We start from the raw sequence: 20,359 nt of genomic DNA on the forward strand, positions 1-20,359 counted from the left end.
GTTTCTCCAGGCATGTTTGAATCATGCGTTGGTAGGTGGCGCCGGCGTTTTTAAGCCCAAAGGGCATAGTGTTGAAGCAGAAAGGCCCGTATGGGGTAATGAATGCCGTTGCGGCTTGATCGGACTCCTTCATTTTGATTTGATGGTATCCGGAGTATGCGTCGAGGAAACACAGTAAGTCGTGTCCTGCAGTAGCATCAATAATCTGATCGATGCAGGGGAGGGGGAAGGGATCCTTAGGGCAGGCTTTATTGAGGTCTTTGAAATCGACGCACAGGCGCCAGGATTTATCCTTCTTTGGTACCATCACCAGGTTTGCTAGCCAGTCCGGGTGTTTTATTTCTCTGATGAATCCGGCCTCGATTAACTTGGCTAGCTCCTCCCCCATAGCTTGTCGTTTGGGTTCGGAAAAGTGCCACAGTGTTTGCCTGACCAGCTTATATCCCTTCAATATATTGAGGCTTTGTTCGGCCAACCTGCGTGGGATTCCTGGCATGTCAGAAGGGTGCCAGGCGAATATGTCCCAGTTCTCGTGCAGGAACGGTCGTAGTGCGGTGTCAACCATTGGGTCCAACTGTGCCCCGATGGAAGCTGTCTTCTTGGGGTCCGTCGGGTGGACTTGAAATTTGACTATTTCGTCTACTGGTTTGAAGGAGGTGGATTTGGGCCGCTTATCGAGGATTATGTCGTCCCTATCCACCGTGGAGCGTAGTGTGGTTAACTCGTCGGCCGCGAGGGCCTCGGACAGTGCCTCGAGGGCCAGGGATGCGGTTTTGTTTTCGGCGCGGAGGGCTATGTCCGGATCACTGGCGAGAGTGATAATACCATTGGGCCCGGGCATCTTGAGCGTCATATACCCGTAATGAGGTATAGCTTGAAAGCGTGTGAATGCATCTCACCCCAACAGGGCGTGATATCCACTGTTGAAAGGGGCCACCTGGAAGGTTATCTCTTCGGACCGATAGTTCTCCGGCGTGCCGAATACCACGTCGAGTGTAATTTTCCCCGCGCATCGCGCCTCCCGACTGGGAATGATTCCTCGGAAGGTCGTATTACTTTGCTCGATGCGGCTCCTGTCTATTTCCATTTTATTGAGTGTATCCTCGTAGATGAGGTTTAGTCCACTGCCGCTGTCCATGAGCACTTTAGTGAGCCGAAAGCCATCCACAATTGGATTGAGGACCAAGGCAGCTGGTGCCCGGACTGACCGGAATTTTGGTTTGTCACTGGCATTGAAAGTTATGGCCGTGTCGTTCCAGGGGTTTATTGTTGCGACTTGGCAGAATTCGGCGAGGTCGCAGAGTGCCCTCTTGCACCGATTGTTTGAAGCGAAAGTCTCGAAGACCGTCAATACTCTGAGGTCGTCGTCTTCCGGGGGGCATTGCTCTGGGGTATTTTTGGTGAGGATGTCCTCGCCGCTCTTGGCCACTTGCCGGAGTATCCAACATGCTCTAAGGCTATGGGTTGGTACGGTATCCGGTGTCGTGTGTATTTTGCATGGCCTGTCGAGCTATCCCTCTAGAATGGTTCCGCGTCCCATAACGGGCTTAGTTTTCTTCACTATGGGGTCGGGTGCCCCATGGCGGTGCATCCTTTTTGCTCGCCAGAGGGGTTGAGTGGAGACCGGTGGTTCCCAGCGAGCTGTCTGAGTTTTCTAGGTGCTTTCCATTGTGCAGTACTTCTGTACTATGATTACCAAGTCAACGAAGTGCAATACGCGACGGCGGTTGATGGCGTTGAGGATTCCTTCGTCCGTGCAATTATTGCAGAATACTAAAATTGCGTCCTCGTCGCGGCAATCTTTAATCTTGTCTTTGACAAGGAGGAATCTGGCCCAAGAGTTATGGACTGTTTCCTGAGACTGTTGTCGTATGTACATGAGGTCGCATATATCTGGAGGGCCAGAATTGCTTGGCGAATATTGCTTGTGGTGGGTGGGTGGCTTTAAATTCGATCCCTGAACCAATTTGGAGTCCGAAGATTGAAAAACTTCCGAGCTTATTAGTTCGGGCTCCGGGATGTTAAATGATTTTCCTGGCTCGACAACCGATTCTAAGTTCGGAGGAGTGTCGTCCGGCAGATAGGTATCTGGCTCTTCGAGCTCGGAGATCCAAATGTAGCTCGTCCTCAACACAGGGGAAGAGTTGTTGTTTGGCTCCTCTACGACCGCTACCTGATGGGTGATCGGCGGAGATTTAATTTCTCTCTGATCGGGTTTAAGCCCAATCTGATCGTGGTCTGTAGCAACCCCCATAGCGGCGATGCGATACAGGAGTTCGTTTAAAGATGACAACTCCGCCGGATCCATCCGTTTGGAGTTTTCGGAGTCAACACGGAGATGATTTTCGATGACCTGAGAAGTCATCATCGGCTTGATGGCCGAATGAGCGGTCATTGTTAAGCCGCCCAGCCGGAGGGTTTGGCCTGAGGCCAGGGCTCCTCCGGAGGTGATACTGTCCTTGATGATAAGGCGCGCCATCAATCCTGTCTTCGACGTCACAGCGAAACTCTCAATGAAAGCACCAATGTCGGTGTCAAAACCGGCGGATCTCGGGTAGGGGGTCCCGAACTGTGTGTCTAAGGTCGATGGTAACAGGAGACGGGGGACACGATGTTTAACCAGGTTCGGGCCCTCTTGATGGAGGTAATACCCTACTTCCTGCTAGATTGATCTTGATGAATATGAGGATTACAAGAGTTGATCTACCACGAGATCGTAATGGCTAAACCCTAGATGTCTAGCCTGTATGATTGTCATTGCCTCTACGGACTAAACCCTCCGGTTTATATAGACACCGGAGGGGCCTAGGGTTATACAGAGTCGGTTTTACAGAGGAAGGAACCTTCATATCCGAACGCCAAGCTTGCCTTCCACGCAAAGGAGAGTCCCATCCGGACACGGGAGGAAGTTTTCTATCTTATATCTTCATGGCCCAGCAGTCCGGCCCATGTCACACAGGCCGGACGCCCGAGGACCCCTTAATCTAGGACTCCCTCAACTATTGCCACACATTTCAACGAAATATCTATCCATTATTCCCTGTGAAAGGCATGTGAATTTACTAAATGGCACGAGCATGGTTTTCTAGGCCGTTCTTGTGGACCCTTTCATGCATCGATTGTTTGAATTTGAATTATGCGCATTAATGCCTAGGAAATGCACATAATCCCATAAATATGGCAAATGAACCCGGAAAAGTGCCAAATTTGAACACGATGATTTGCAGGTTGTATGTTCATCATAGAAAAAAAACTGGTGGACAAAGGACAAAGGAAATTTGGATCCCCCTTCAATCTTGGTGATTTCCCCCTCGAAACCATGAAACTTCCTCGAATGATGGTTCGTTTTATGAAAGGCGCGCATGACAACATTTTTACCAGGGCACGGTGAGGTCATACCATCGCACCACACCAAGCGTCATGTTTTTCCAAGCATGTATTTCATTTTTGTATAGTTGTTAACCCAGTAAACGACGCGTTTATGGTTGACTATTGCCACACATTTCCTTGAAATATCTGCCCATTCCTTGGAAAAGGCATGAGAATGTACTAAATAGCACGAGCATGGTTTTCCAGACCGTTCTTGTGCACCTTTTCATGCACCGATTGTTCGAATTTGAATTATGTGCATAATTAATGCCTAGAAAATGCACACAATCCCCTAAATATGGTAAATGAGTTCGGGAAAATGTGAAATTTGAACACGTTTCATTTGAGGCGGTATGTTGATCGTTGGAAAAAACTGAATGACAAACTAGTACGGAAATTTGGATTCCCCTTCAATCTTGATGATTTCCCTCTCGAGAGCATTGAACTTCCTCGGTGATGGTTCGATTTATGAAGGGCGTGCATGGCGACATAAATCAGACCTTCTCAGCTTTTAACCAGGGCACGGTGAGGCCATACCATGGCACCATGCCAGCCGTCATGTTTTTCAAGCACATATTTCATTGTTCTATAGTTGATAACCCAGTAAATGACGCGTTTGTGGTTGACTATTGCCACGCATTCCATTGAAATCTGTGCCCATTCCTTGTAAAAGGCTTGAGAAATTACTAAATACCACGAGTATGGTTTTTCCGGACCGTTCTTGTGCACCCTTTTATGCACCGATTGTTTGAATTTGAATTACATGCATTAATGCCTACAAAATGCAAATAATCCCCTAAATATTGTAAATGAACCCGGAAAAGTGTCAAATTTGAACACGGTGATTAGCAGGGTTTATGTTCATCGTAGAAAAAAACTCATGGATGAAGGACAAAGGAAATTTGGATTCCCATTCAATCTCGGTGATTTACTATCGCACACGATTCATCTCCTTCGCCTGTGCGAACCGTGTGTGTTCACGCACACATGCAAAAGGAAAAGAAAACCCTCGCCCACTTCGTCCCCACTCACTCGCCGCGGACTCCTTCGCAACTCGGCACCCTAAGCTCAACGGCCGTTGGCGGCGAGCGTAGGTCGCGCTCCAAACGGCATCGAATTTCGCCTCCACCGCTTTCTGCCACCTATCTGCACCAACATTCTAGACTCTGGTCGACTGGGGTTTTTTGCGGGATTGGGCCGGGGATTTTTCTCATGGAGAAGGTAATCAACTAAATTAGCAAAATATTCACTCATCTCTTATCGCAGTCCGTCCGTCGCTGTTAATCAACCGGCGGAAATCGCTATGGAATCATTTTTGTTCTAGCTGATTCGTGGGTGTTCATTCATGTGTGCATAGTACGAGCACAAATCGGGCAACTGTGGTCGTGGCCAGTCAGAAACGAATTTCTATCTCACCATTCCGGATGACTTCAGGGAGCGCTCGGTATGTTCAATGTCAACCTACCACGGTCGGCATGGCCTAAATTTTTGAACATATCCCGTCTGTTGCTACATTATCTATATATTTGCATAAAATCTTTCTTATATTATGTATTTTTTATTCTATATTTTTGTACTTTTCTTGCATCTATATATGGATATGTTCTATCAGTTACTCCCATATTTGCATCTTTCTCGGTTATTTCAATATATCTAATTTTCGATCTTAATTTTCATTTCAAGCAGTACATCCCTTGCTTTGCAAGAACATGACTAGAAGGAAATCTTGGGCTTTACTTTGCTGATAACTCCCAGGATGTCATATTGACAACGCAACATGGATTTACAATGACGGTTAGCATAAAACTTGATTAAGATGGTCACTCCTATTTTAATGCGGACCTTTGGAGAAAAATGTCTAAGTGTTATGAACTTAAAGCTGGCAATAAAATTCTAGTGCGTGCACCACAACCTGGTCTAATTAACATGGATGTTTACTTCCCCAACGTCATCAGCCGATCAAAGTCCGATCGGGGTTAGTGTCCTTTCAACTTTCTCCATGTTATCATATTACTATTTAAGCAACCAATTGATCACTATTTAAGCAACCAATTGTGATATCATATTCTGACTCTGTTCCTAGGTAGTAACAAATTCTACTTACCAATTTATGCACACTATATATTCTTCTGCCATGTTTTGAATAGATAATACCTTTCCACCTTTTAAGCAGGATATGTTGGATGCATAGTGAACGATCTGTATGTTACTAAGCGTACCAAATTTGCTGGAAGGACTTGAAGCATGTCATAAACTTTGTTGATAATCTGACAGAGATAGCACAATGTATGACCTTTGGATTTTGGATGGGATTAATTAGACCTATGGTGCACACACTGAACAAGACCAATTGTGTGCACAGAGCGCTGGTAAAAAGTCTTATTTTAATGTTGATGCTCATAAACTATATATATCTTCAACGATATGTTACAATTGTTTTTTATTCTACATGTCAACAGAAATTGCCCCCTGTAGCAGTTCCTGGATCGATTTCCCGGCGTGGTCGAATTACACTTGTGCCTGCTAATAACGCCAAAGTGATTGCAAGGTACTGCATTTCCCGCAAAAATGGAACCATTCAAATTAACAAGTTCTCGCTTCTCGTGGCAATGCATCCATATTGGAAAATTGGAGACACTGCTCTACTCCTGCCCTACCAAGGCACATGAGGGCTCTTCCTTTTCATTGACGAGATGCCGAGTCGCCGTGATCAAGCTGCTTCCAGTGGATAGTTGTGGTTGTTGGCCCTCAGCCTCTTAAAATGTGCTAGCTGTTACTATATATGTTAAGTATGTAGATATGTGATACGTCTCCATCGTATCTACTTTTCCAAACACTTTTGCCCTTGTTTTGGACTCTAACTTGCATGATTTGAATGGAACTAACCCGGACTGATGCTGTTTTCAGCAGAATTGCCATGGTGTTATTTTTGTGCAGAAACAAAAGTTCTCAGAATGACCTGAAACTTCACAGAGATTATTTTTGGAAATACTAAAAAATATTGGCGAAAGAATCAAGCCCAGGGGGCCCACACCCTTTCCACGAGGGTGGGAGGCGCGCCTGCCCCCCCCCCCCCCCGCACCCAGGGCGCGCCCCCTGCCTCGTGGGCCCCCTGGAGCTCCACCGACCTCAACTCCAACTCTATATATTCGTGTTCGGGGAGAAAAACCAGAGAGAAGGATTCATCACGTTTTACGATACGGAGCCGTCACCAAGCCCTAATCTCTCTCGGGAGGGCTGATCTGGAGTCCGTTCGGGGCTCCGGAGAGGGGAATCCATCGCCATCGACATCATCAACCATCCTCCATCACTAATTTCATGATGCTCACCGCCGTGCGTGAGTAATTCCATCGTAGGCTTGCTGGACGGTGATGGGTTGGATGAGATTTATCATGTAATCAAGTTAGTTTTGATAGGGTTTGATCCCTAGTATCCACTATGTTCTGAGATTGATGTTGCTATGACTTTGCTATGCTTAATGCTTGTCACTAGGGCCCGAGTGCCATGATTTCAGATCTGAACATATTATGTTTTCATGAATATATGTGAGTTCTTGATCCTATCTTGCATGTCTATAGTCACCTACTATGTGTTATGATCCGGCAACCCCGAAGTGAAAATAATCGGGACCACTCCCGGTGATGACCGTAGTTTGAGGACTTCATGTATTCACTATGTGTTAATGCTTTGGTCCGGTACTCTATTAAAAGGAGGCCTTAATATCCCTTAGTTTCCATTAGGACCCCGCTGCCACGGGAGGGTAGGACAAAAGATGTCATGCAAGTTCTTTTCCATAAGCACGTATGACTATATTCGGAATATATGCCTACATTACATTGATGAATTGGAGCTAGTTCTGTGTCACCCTATGTTATAACTATTGCATGAATAATCGCATCCGGCATAATTCTCCATGACTGATCCAATGCCTACGAGCTTTTCACATATTGTTCTTCACTTATTTACTTTTCCGTTGCTACTGTTACAATCACTACAAAACCCAATAATATTACTTTTGCTACTGTTACCGTTACTATCATACTACTTTGCTGCAGAAATTAAGTTATCTAGGTGTGGTTGAATTGACAACTCAACTGCTAATACTTGAGAATATTCTTTGGCTCCCCTTGTGTCGAATCAATAAATTTGGGTTGAATACTCTACCCTCGAAAACTGTTGCGATCCCCTATACTTGTGGGTTATCAAGACTATTTTCTGGCACCGTTGCCGGGGAGCATAGCTCTATTCTTTGAGTCACTTGGGATTTCTATCTGCTGGTCATTATGAAGAACTTGAAAGACGAGAAAACTAAAATTTATCCCTCAACTACGAGGGGAGGTAAGGAACAGCCATCTAGCTCTGCACTTGATTCACCTTCCTTTTTGAGTAAGCTTGCGACACCTAAACCTGCTTCTACTATCAATTCTGATATGTCGCATGTTATTGATGATGCCACTTCTGCTATGCATGATAGTTATGATGAAACTACTTCTATGCTTGATACTACTGTGCCACTTGGTGAATTTCTTGATGAACAACTTGCTAGGGCTAGAGAGAATGAAATTATTGAAACTGATAATATTGATGAAAGTGACGATGAAGATTCTCCCCCTAGATATGAATTGCCTGTTGTGCCTGAGGGCTATGTTATGGATGAAGAAACTGCTAGAGGTTTTCTTGCTTGCAATGATAGAAGTGATCTTAAGAAATTACTAGCTAAGCTGAAACAAAAATCTTTGAATGCTAGAATGAAATATGATCCTGCTTATACTACTTCACCTATCTTTGTTACTAATAAGGATTATGAATTCTCTGTTGATCCTGATATAATTACTTTGGTTGAATCTGATCCTTTCTATGGCTATGAATCTGAAACTGTTGTGGCACATCTTACTAAATTAAATGATATAGCCACCCTGTTCACTAATGATGAGAAAACTCGCTACTATTATATCCTTAAAATATTTCTGTTCTCATTAAAGGGTGATGCTAAGATATGGTTTAATTCTCTTAATCCTGGTTGTGTGCGTAGTCCCCAGGATATGATCTATTACTTCTCTGCTAAATATTTCCCTGCTCATAAGAAACAAGCTGCTTTAAGGGATATATATAATTTTGTGCAAAATGAAGAAGAGAGTCTCCCACAAGCTTGGGGAGGCTTCTTCGATTATTTAATGCTTTGCCTGATCACCCTCTCAAGAAAAATGAAATACTTGATATCTTTTATAATGGACTAACCGATGCTTCCAGAGACCACCTGGATAGTTGTGCTGGTTGTGTTTTTAGGGAAAGAACTGTTGATCAAGATGGAATTCTATTGAATAACATGTTGACCAATGAAAATAATTGGACACTTCCTGAACCAACTCCTAAGCCAACTCCGAAGAAAAGGGGTGTTCTATTTCTCAGTCCTGAAGATATGCAAGAGGCAAAGAAATCTATGAAAGAAAAAGGTATAAAAGCTGAAGATGTTAAGAATTCACCTCCTGTTGAAGAAATAAATGGTTTTAATTTACCACCTGTTGAAGAAACACATGGTCTTGATAACCTGACACACGTAGTAAAGGTAAATTCTCTCTATAGATTTGATGAAGGTGATATTCCTCGTTATAAGTCTGCTAGCCAATGCTTAGATGAGTTTGATAATTTTATTGTCAAACTAGAAAACTTCAATGCTTATGTTGGTAGACAATTGAAACGCAATTCTGATATGCTTGAACACTTGAGTGATTATATGTCTAGAGTTAAAGGTGAACTTAAACTCACTAGTAAACATGCTTCTATGGTTATAACTCAAGTAGAACAAGTACTTAAGGCTCAGAATGATTTGCTCAATGAATTGAATAGTAAGAATAATGATTTTGCTGTTAGAGTTGCTACTAGAGGAGGTAAAGTGACTCAGGAACCTTTGTATCCTGAGGGTCATCCTAAGAGAATTGAGCAAGATTCTCAGAGAAATAATTTAGATGCACCTAGTCCTTCTAAAAAGAAAAAAAAGAAAAATGATTGTACTTTGAATGCTTCTAGTGAACCTATTGCTGAAACACCTGAGAATCCAAATGATACTTCTATTTCTGATGCTGAAACACAATCTGGTAATGAACATGAACCTAGTGATAATGTTAATGATGATGTTCATGTAGATGCCCAACCTAGCAATAATAATGATGTAGAAATTGAACCTACTGTTGATCTTGATAACCCACAATCAAAGAATCAATGTTATGATAAGAGAGACTTTGTTGCTAGGAAGCACGGTAAAGAAAGAGAACCATGGGTTCAGAAACCCATGCCTTTTCCTCCTAAACCATCCAAGAAAAAGGATGATGAGGATTTTGAGCGCTTTGCTGAAATGATTAGACCTATCTTTTTGCGTATGCGTTTGAATGATATGCTCAAAATGAATCCTTATGCTAACTACATGAAATAAATTGTTACAAATAAAAGAAAGATACCGGAAGCTGAAATTTCCACCATGCTTGCTAATTACCCTTTTAAGGGTGGAATACCAAAGATCCAGGAGTACCCACTATACCATGCTCCATTAAAAGAAATTATGTTAGAACCGCTTTATGTGATCTTGGAGCCGGTGTTAGTGTTATGCCTCTCTCTTTATATCGTAGACTTGATTTGAATAAGTTGACACCTACTAAAATATCTTTGCAAATGGCTGATAAATCAACTGCTATAGCTGTCAGCATTTTTGAGGATGTGCCTGTTGTGGTTGCAAACGTTACTATCTTAACGGACTTTGTTATTCTTGATATTCCCGAGGACGATAGTATGTCTATTATTCTTGGAAGACCCTTTTTGAATACTGCAGGGGCTGTTATTGATTGCAACAAAGGCAATGTCAATTTTCTTGTTAATGGAAATGAGCATACGGTACACTTTTCGAGGAAACAACCTCAAGTTCATAGTATAAACTCTATTGGAAAAATTCCATCGATTATTTTTGGAGGTTTTGAATTTCCTCTTCCTACTGTCAAAAAGAGATATGACATTCTTATTATTGGGGACGTGCATATCCCCGTTGAGGTAACATAGTGTTATTCGAAATTTCTCCGGTTCCATGTTATTCGGAATGAGTTTGTTAACAAGACTTGATCAACCTTGTTAGTGGATTCCTTTTGATGAGCATGAGATGGATGAAGTTAGAAAGTACAACCTTCTGTACCCTCCTTTTACTTTCTGTTATTTAGTTGAAACAAAGTAAAATTAGTTTTTTCTGCCTGTTTTCTGAATTATCCTTGCAATAAAAAATACCCCGAAAATAAAAGTTCTCCAAATGCCCTGAAATTTAAATATAATTTTTTTGGAATATTTGAGAATATCTGGCACTGAGACACAACAGGGGGAGCAAGCACCTGTCCACGAGGGTCCAGGGCGCGCCCACCCCTACAGGGCGCGCCCCCTGCCTCGTGGGCCCATGGTGGCTCCCCTCCACTTATTCCAGCCACCACACACCCCTTCTTCCTCCCAAAAAAATCACCAACCAGCTCAAGCATGAGTTCTAGCTCATTTTGCTGCGATTTTTGATCTCCTTGCTCAAAGCACCTCTCACAAAACTGCTTTGGGGGATTGTCCCTTGGTATGTGACTCCTCCAATGGTCCAATTAGTTTTTGTTCTAGTGCTTTATTCATTGCAAATTTGTGCTGCCTAGGTAACCATGTTCTTGAGCTTGCATGTCAAATTTATATGGTCCCAAGTAGTTCTAATGCATGATATAGTCTCTAGTCACTTGTGGGAGTAGTTTCTATCAATTTTATTGAGTTTGGTTCACTTTTATTTGAAGTTGCTAAAAATTTCAAAAAATGATGAAGAGATTTTTGAGGGGCTCTTCGAGCCGAAGCTCGAAGGATAAGCAAAGTGAAGAAGAAGAGAGGCCCAAATATAATCTGCCTCGCACCACGGTGGTTCGGCCGTGTGAATGGCCTTGTGATGATTTCTTGAGAGCATCCGGGATTTATGATGATTTTTATGAGTTGGCTGAGAATGCAGGCCTCACTGACTTCCTCCGCGACCAACGCGAACAGTATCTCTTACTCACTAATATCTTTGTGCAAATTTTTCATTTCCATTCTAGGAGCTCACCACCTACGGTGGATTTTTATTTATATGATGAGTATAAGGAGATGACCCTTCGTGAATTTTGTGAGGTTTGCAAGTTGCCCTTTTCAGGCATCATAGAGGAACCCCATCGTGACGATATGGATGGGTTTATTGATACCATTGCTGTAGGGGAAACGAGGAAGGTTTCCGACGCACGAATTACTAGCTTACACTTTCCTGTTCTACGTTACTTTACTACATTTGCTAGTAGATGCTTAATTGGTCGCGGAAACTGTGGAAACCTGAGTACCCCTGATATTGTTATTTTGTGCCATGCCTTATTTCGTGATGACACATTTAGTATGGTCGCTATTGTTGCAAAGCGGTTAAACCTTAACCGTACTAAGGGCCCTATCTTGGGAGGCATCTTCGCCTCACGCCTCGCTGCATACTATAACATACCTATTAGGCATTATGAGAAAGAAGAAAAATTCCTGGCTCCTGTTTATCTAGATTATAAGAGTATGGTAGCACATGATTTTATTGTTAAGAATAGGGAAAAGGCGCTTAAGTACAAATTAATATTTGGTAAATATCACCCTGAGACTATTATTCTGCCTGCTCCTTCCTTGTTTGATTTGTCTGCAGGCAAGTACCTTGTTCCGTCGGAGACTATTCGCGCCTACCTAAACCCCGCATCAGCTACAGAGCCAGAGCCGGAACCACAATTTGATCCTCCACGACAGTCTATTTACCAGTGGGATCCGGAGGTGATTGCCAGCCAGTGGCAACCCGAGGCTTCATCTCAGTACGACCCCAGCTATAACTTTGGATATCCGCCAGGCCAGCCGTGGCAATAGACCAACTTAGGCCAAAAGCCTAAGCTTGGGGGAGTACGTATTTCTCACCGACATTACATTCATATTCACACACTCATGCTAGTTGTCGGTGTTCATACTTTTTCATTGTACTATCCATGCTAGTTTATTTTTCTTTTTATGCTTTCTTCTTGTGTGTTTGAAAAACCTTAAGAAAACCAAAAAAATTAGTTGTAGCCTTTAGCTTGTTTATTTTCCTTGCTTGCAGTAATAATTAAAAAGAAAACCCAAAAAGATTTCTTGTTCTTCTTTTGCTTGTTGGGAGCTTTCCCGTGTACATAGGTTTACTTCTTTTCTTTGGGGGTCGAGAGGGAAGACCATAATGAAAATGTTGAAGTGGCTCTTATATGCATTATTGTTGATTTAACCAAGAGCCCATATTGCCTTGTCTTCTCCTGTTTATTGAATGCCTGCAGATTCCAGCTTAGTCCAATGCACGTGCACTATTATTCTTATACACATCATTCGGTCGTGCAAGTGAAAGGCAATAATTACGATATATGATGGACTGATTGAGATGAGAGAAGCTGGTATGAACTCGACCTCTCTTGTTTTTGTAAATATGATTAGTTCATCGTTCCTGATTCAGCTTATTATGAATAAACATGTTTGCAATGACAATTAGAGATAATAGTTGCTTATGCCATGCTTAATTAGCTAAGAGTTTATAATGGTCTATCTTGCGTGCCAACATGCTATTAAAATGGTTGTGATGTGGTATTATAGGGTGGTATCCTCCTTTGAATGATTCGAGTGACTTGACTTGGCACATGTTCACACATGTAGTTGAAACAAATCAGCATAGCCTTCATGATATTTATGTTCATGGTGGATTATATCCTATTCATGCTTGCACTCAATGTTCATTAATTTTAATGCATGTTCATGACTGTTGTTGCTCTCTAGTTGGTCGCTTCCCCGTCTTTTTCTAGCCTTCACTTGTACTAAGCGGGAATACTGCTTGTGCATCCAATCCCTTAAACCCCAAAGTTATTCCACATGAGTCCACCATACCTTCCTATATGTGGTATCTACCTGCCGTTCCAAGTAAATTTGTATGTGCCAAACTCTAACTTTCAAATGAAATTCTGTTTTGTATGCTCGAATAGCTCATGATCAACTAGGGCTGTCTGTATCTTCCATGTTAGGCGGGTTATTCTCAAGAGGAGTGGACTCCGCTCCTCACTCACGAGAAAATGGCTGGTCACCGAGATGCCCAGTCCCATGCTTTATGCAAACCAAATCGAAATAATTGCAAACAAAACTCCCCCGGGACTCTTATTAGTTGGAGGCACTCATTGTTTCAAGCAAGCCATGGATTGATGCTCGTTGGTGGAGGGGGGGTATAAACTTTACCATTCTGTTTGGGAACCGCCTAAAATGTGTGTAGCATGGAAGATATCGCCATCTCTTGGTTGTTACGTTGACAATGAAAGTATGCCGCTCAAAATATTGTTTATCTCTATTTCAAAATCGAGCTCTGGCACCTCTACAAATCCCTGCTTCCCTCTGCGAAGGGCCTATCTATTTACTTTTATGTTGAGTCATCACCCTCTTATTAAAAAGCACCAGCTGGAGAGCATCGCTGTCATTTGCATCCATTACTATTAATTTATATTGGGTATGACTATGATTGGATCTCTTTTACCATGAATTACAATGTCTAGTTAGTCCTTGATCTTTAAAGGTGCTCTGCATTTACGTTTTGCGGTCCAAGAGGGCTAGCGAGATACCATCTTGTTATATCATATTATGATTGTTTTGAGAAAGTGTTGTCATCCGAGATTTATTATTATTGCTCGTTAGTTGATTATGCCATTGACATGAGTAAACATGAGACCTAAGTGTTATTGTGAATATGGTTAGTCATAATCTTTGCTGAAAACTTGAATGCTGGCTTTACATATTTACAACAACAAGAGCAAATAGAGTTTGTAAAAGTTTTTCTTTATCACTTTCAGTTTATCAACTGAATTGCTTGAGGACAAGCAAAGGTTTAAGCTTGGGGGAGTTGATACGTCTCCAACGTATCTAATTTTCCAAACACTTTTGCCCTTGTTTTGGACTCTAACTTGCATGATTTGAATGGAACTAACCCGGACTGACGCTGTTTTCAGCAGAATTGCCATGGTGTTATTTTTGTGCAGAAACAAAAGTTCTCGGAATGACCTGGAACTTCACGGAGATTATTTTTGGAAATAATAAAAAATATTGGCGAAAGAATCAAGGCCAGGGGGCCCACACCCTTTCCACGAGGGTGGGAGGAGCGCCTGCTGCCCAGGGCGCTCCCCTTGTCTCGTGGGCCCCCTGGAGCTCCACCGAGCTCAACTCCAACTCTATATATTCGTGTTCGAGGAGAAAAAATCCAGAGAGAAGGATTCATCACGTTTTACGATACATAGCCGCCGCCAAGCCCTAATCTCTTTCGGGAGGGCTGATCTGGAGTCCGTTCGGGGCTTCGGAGAGGGGAATCCGTTGACATCGACATCATCAACCATCATCCATCACCAATTTCATGATGCTCACCGCCGTGCGTGAGTAATTCCATCGTAGGCTTTCTGGACGGTGATGGGTTGGATGAGATTTATCATGTAATCGAGTTAGTTTTATCAGGGTTTGATCCCTAGTATCCACTATGTTCTGAGATTGATGTTGCTATGACTTTGCTATGCTTAATGCTTGTCACTAGGGCCCGAGTGCCATGATTTCAGATCTGAACCTATTATGTTTTCATGAATATATGTGAGTTCTTGATCCTATCTTGCAAGTCTATAGTCACCTACTATGTGTTATGATCCGGCAACCCTGAAGTGACAATAATCGGGACCACTCCCGGTGATGACCGTAGTTTGAGGACTTCATGTATTCACTATGTGTTAATGCTTTGGTCCGGTACTCTATTAAAAGGAGGCCTTAATATCCCTTAGTTTCCATTAGGACCCCGCTGCCACGGGAGGGTAGGACAAAAGATGTCATGCAAGTTCTTTTCCATAAGCACGTATGACTATATTCGGAATACATGCCTACATTACATTGATGAATTGGAGCTAGTTCTGTGTCACCCTATGTTATAACTGTTGCATGAATAATCGCATCCGGCATAATTCTCCATCACCGATCCAATGCCGACGAGCTTTTCACATATTGTTCTTCGCTTATTTACTTTTCCGTTGCTACTGTTACAATCACTACAAAACCCAAAAATATTACTTTTGCTACTGTTACCGTTACTATCATACTACTTTGCTACTAAATACTTTGCTGCAGATATTAAGTTATCCAGGTGTGGTTGAATTGACAACTCAACTGCTAATACTTGAGAATATTCTTTGGCTCCCCTTGTGTCGAATCAATAAATTTGGGTTGAATACTCTACCCTCGAAAACTGTTGTGATCCCCTATACTTGTGGGTTATCAATATGGACCATATGGTTGTTGGCCCTTAGCCTCTTAAAATGTGATAGTTGTTACTATGTTAAGTATGTAGATATGGACCATATGGTTGTCAAAACCATGTGACGAACATCCTCCTTTTGTCGAATAGTGTAACCACTATATATATGTTACTCAAATGTTGTTACCCAAGTTCATAAATTTTCATGGAAAGTATTAGTATCGTACACAGTTCATTGAGTTTAAGCGTGTGCCTGATGTTCAGAAGGCATTTGCATATTAACTGTCCATATTGCAAATTCACACACATGTTCACATAAGGAAACGTATGTGTAACATACTAATCATCGCACACGAGTACTCGCAGACGCATCGTGTGCGATACTCCTAGCCACCGCAAGCAACTAGTTTGCATTTTTCAAAGTTTTTTGTACACATAGAATCACACATGAAGTAACTGTATTGAACGTCTGTGTTGTAATTTCTCATTGCAAACAGTTCATCCGAGTCGGCTGTTTGCCACGTATCACACACATCTTGTTTACACGACTCGTTTGTGTTCTTTTGGCTCATCGCAAACAGTTCATCCATGTGAACTGTATGCTTCATATCACACACATCTTGTTAAGTTGAACAGTTTCTGTTGTGTTCCCTAATCAAAAACAGTTCGTCCAAGTTAACCGTATGCCGTATATCGCACACACATTGATATGGCTGCCCGTTTCTGTTGTTCTACCTCATCGCAAACAGTTCGAATGGATTAACCGTGTGTCCTGCATCACACACACATTGTTATGGATGCCCATTTCTGTAGTTCTACCTCATCGCAGACAGTTTGAATGGATTAACCATACGCCCTGCATCGCACACGCAACTAAAATCTTAACCATTTTTGATGCATCCATCATAGCAAACGTTTTGCACCTTTTTTGACGGTTTTTTACACCACCGTTTGCGATTATTGCATCGCACACAGTTTCGGCAAAGGGTCTCTGATCGTAGCGTCGTGTTAGCAGTATCCTGCAGTAGTGTTAGATATCGTCATAACTTTGCGCTTTTCTATCAATTGCTCGACAGTAATTTGTTTACCCACCATAATATTTTCTATCTTGAGAGAAGCCTCTAGTGAAACCTATGGCCCCCGGGTCTACTTTCCATCATATAAGTTTCTGATCTACAATTTTGGTTTCCTATTTACTTCCTTTGCAATCTTTTACTTTTCGTTCCATAAACCAAAAATATCAAAAACATTACTTTACCGTTTATCCATCTCTATCAGATCTCACTTTGCAAATAACCGTGAAGGGATTGACAACCCCTTTATCGCGTTGGGTGCAAGTTGGTGTTTGTTTGTGCAGGTATTCGGTGACTTGTGCGTTGTCTCCTACTGGATTGATACCTTGGTTCTCCAAAACTGAGAGAAATACTTACTCTACTTTGTTGCATCACCCTTTCCTCATCAAGGGAAAAACCAACGCAAGCTCAAGAGCTAGCAACGCCAAAGTGGGAAGGCTCTTATCGGGTAGTGCGAGTCACTAGACCCGACACAGTCCGCCTGGAGACCGAAGATGGAACTCCGGTGCAAAAATAATGGAACATTGAGCATCTTCGCAAGTTTTATCCATGAGGCGCAGGTGCCGGGCCTCCCGGCAACCTCCTTTGCACAAGTTTGTTGACAAGACATGTAATCCTTTGTACAAAGGCAGGCGCAGACCTTGTGCATAATGAAATAAAGCTAAGTATTTCACAACTCTTGTCAATTTACATGTTAAATTGTGCATGTCGTTGATACATCTCCAATGTATCTATAATTTTTAATTGTTCCATGCTATTAAAGTATCAACCTTGGATGTTTTATACTCATTTGCTAGCAACTTTATATCATTTTTTGTGACTAACCTATTGACATAGTGCCCAATGCCAGTTGCTGTTTTCTGCTTGTTTTTTACTTTGCAGAATATCAATACCAAACGAAGTCCAAATGCGAAGAAACTTTTTGAAAAGATTTATTTCTGGACAGAAGACACCCAGGGAGCCAAAGAAGTGCACGGGAGGAGGCCCATGGGTCCCACAAGGCACCAGGGCGCGTTAGAAGGCCCACGTGCGCCCTTGTGGGTAGTGGGCACCACGAGAAGCTTCTCCACCACCATCCAGCTCTATAAGTACTCTAAAATCCCCAAAACCCTAGGAGACTCGACGAAACACTTTTCCAGCCGCATCAACTTCCAGAACCACGAGATCCAATCTAGAGGCCTTTTCCGGCACTCCGCCGGAAGGGGCAACGATCATGGAGGGGTTCTTCATCATCCTCGTTGCCCCTTCGATGATGCGTGAGTAGTTTACCGTAGACCTAAGGGTCCATAGGTAGTAGCTAGATGGCTTCTTCTCTCTTTTTGATCTTCAGTACAATGTTCTCCTCGATATTCTTGGAGATCTATTTGATGTAATGACTTTTTGCGGTGAGTTTGTTGGGATCCGATGAATTGTGAGTTTATGATCAGATCTATCCATGAATATTATTTGAGTCTTGATACGTCTCCAACGTATCTATACTTTTTTATTGTTCCATGCTGTTATATTATCATTCCTGGATGTTTTATATTCATTTTATAGCCATTTTATATCATTTTTTGGTACTAACCTATTGACATAGTGCCAAGTGTCAATTGCTGTTTTCTGTATGTTTTTTACATCGTAGGAAATCAATACCAAATGGAGTCCAAACACAGCGAAACTTTTTGTGGATTTTTTGACCAGAAGACATCCAGTGGGCCGGAGAAGCACCTGGGGGGGGGGGGGGTGCTCCGAGGGGAGCACAACTCACCAGGGCGTGCTTGGAGGCCCAGGCGCGCCCAGGTGGGTTGTGCCCACCTCGAGTGCCCCCTGAACCGCCTCTTTGCTCTATAAATACCCCAATATTCTAGAAACCCTAGGGGAGTCGACGAAAATCACTTCCAGTCGCTGCAGAGTCTAGAACCACAAGATCCAATCTAGACACCATCATGGAGAGGTTCACCACTTCCATTAGTGCCTCTCCGATTATGCGTGACTAGTTCTTTGTAGACCTTCAGGTCCGTAGTTAGTAGCTAGATGGCTTCCTCTCTATCGTTTGACGATTCTCAATACAATGGTCTCTTGGAGATCCATATGATGTAACTCTTTTTGCGGTGTGTTTGTTGGGATCAAATCTATCTTTTTATCCATGAAAGTTATTTGAGTCTTACATCATCTCTTATATGCATGATTGCTTATAGCCTCGTATTTCTTCTCCGATATTTGGGTTTTGTTTGGCCAACTTGATCTATTTATCTTGCAATGGGAAGAGGTGCTTTGTGATGGGTTCGATCTTACGGTGCTTGATCCTTGATACGTCTCCAACGTATCTATAATTTTTGATTGTTCCATGCTATTATATTATCTGTTTTGGATGTTTAATGGGCTTTACTATGCACTTTTATATTATTTTTTGGACTAACCTATTAACCGAAGGCCCAGTGCAAATTGTTGTTTTTTGCCTATTTCAGTGTTTCGCAGAAGGAATATCAAACGGAGTCCAAACATAATGAAACCTTCGGGAGAGTTATTTTTGGAACAAACGCAATCCAGGAGACTTGGAGTGGACGTCAAGAAAGAAATGAGGAGGCCACGAGGCAGGAGGGCACGCCCAGGGGGTAGGTGCGCCCCCACCCTTGTGGGCCCCTCGTGGCTCCACCGACCTACTTCTTTCGCCTATATATACTCATATACCCTGAAAACATCCGAGAGCACCACGAAACCCTATTTCCACCGCCGCAACCTGTTGTACCCGTGAGATCCCATCTTGGGGCCTTTTCCGGCGCTTCGCCGGAGGGGGAATCGATCACGGAGGGCTTCTACATCAACACCATAGCCTCTCCGATGATGTGTGAGTAGTTTACCACAGACCTTTGGGTCCATAGTTATTAGCTAGATGGCTTCTTCTCTCTCTTTGGATCTCAATACAAAGTTCTCCTCGATTTTCTTGGAGATCTATTCTTTGTAATTCTTTTTGCGGTGTGTTTGTCGATATCTGATGAATTGTGGGTTTATGCAAGATTATCTATGAACAATATTTGAATCTTCTCTGAATTCTTTTATGCATGATTTAATTATCTTTGCAAGTCTCTTTGAATTATCAGTTTGGTTTGGCCTACTAGATTGATCTTTCTTGCAATGGGAGAAGTGCTTAGCTTTGGGTTCAATCTTGCGGTGTCCTTTCCCAGTGACAGCACGGGCAGCAAGGCACGTATTGTATTGTTGCCATCGAGGATAAAAGGATGGGGTTTATATCATATTGCTTGAGTTTGTCCCTCTACATCATGTCATCTTGCCTAATGCGTTACTCTGTTCTTATGAACTTAATACTCTAGATGCATGCTGGATAGCGATCGATGTGTGGAGTAATAGTAGTAGATGCAGAATTGTTTCGGTCTACTTGTCACGGACGTGATGCCTATATACATGATCATGCCTAGATTACTATGCGCTTTTCTATCAATTGCTCGATAGTAATTCATTCACCCACCGTAAATTATGCTATCTTGAGAGATGCCACTAGTGAAACCTATGGCCCCGGGGTCTATTTTCCATCATATTATCTTCCTATCAATTTACTATTTCTTCCGTCTTTTATTTTGCAATCTTTACT

Source organism: Aegilops tauschii, chromosome 6, assembly GCF_002575655.3.
Source record: "Aegilops tauschii subsp. strangulata cultivar AL8/78 chromosome 6, Aet v6.0, whole genome shotgun sequence".
Classification (NCBI taxonomy): Eukaryota; Viridiplantae; Streptophyta; class Magnoliopsida; order Poales; family Poaceae; genus Aegilops; species Aegilops tauschii.